We start from the raw sequence: 377 nt of genomic DNA, 5'->3' as shown, positions 1-377 counted from the left end.
ACGCAGACCTCATGGGCCATCCAGTCCAACCCCCTGCCAAGAAGCAGGAAAATTGCATTCAAAGCACCCCCGACAGATGGCCATTCAGCCTCTGTTTAAAAGCTTCCAAAGAAGGAGCCACTGCCAAATTCTGGGGCAGAGAGTTCCACTGCTGAACAGCTCTCACAGTCAGGAAGTTCTTCCTAATCTGGAGGAAGGTTGAAGTTGGCCCACCAGGCCTGTTCTGCAGCGTGGCCATCTCTTGTCATGAGAGACATCAACAAGACAAGACGACTCCGTGGTCCAATCCCGCTCCTAGAGCGCCCGGGCCCTTCTCTTCCGCGGCTGGCTCTGCAACTCTATGGTGCCTGCTCAGCTTCGCAGGCGTCCCAGGAAGG

The sequence above is a fragment of the Anolis sagrei genome, chromosome 2 (genome assembly GCF_037176765.1).
Source record: "Anolis sagrei isolate rAnoSag1 chromosome 2, rAnoSag1.mat, whole genome shotgun sequence".
In the NCBI taxonomy this organism is placed as follows: Eukaryota; Metazoa; Chordata; class Lepidosauria; order Squamata; family Dactyloidae; genus Anolis; species Anolis sagrei.
This window is presented reverse-complemented; position numbering follows the sequence as displayed.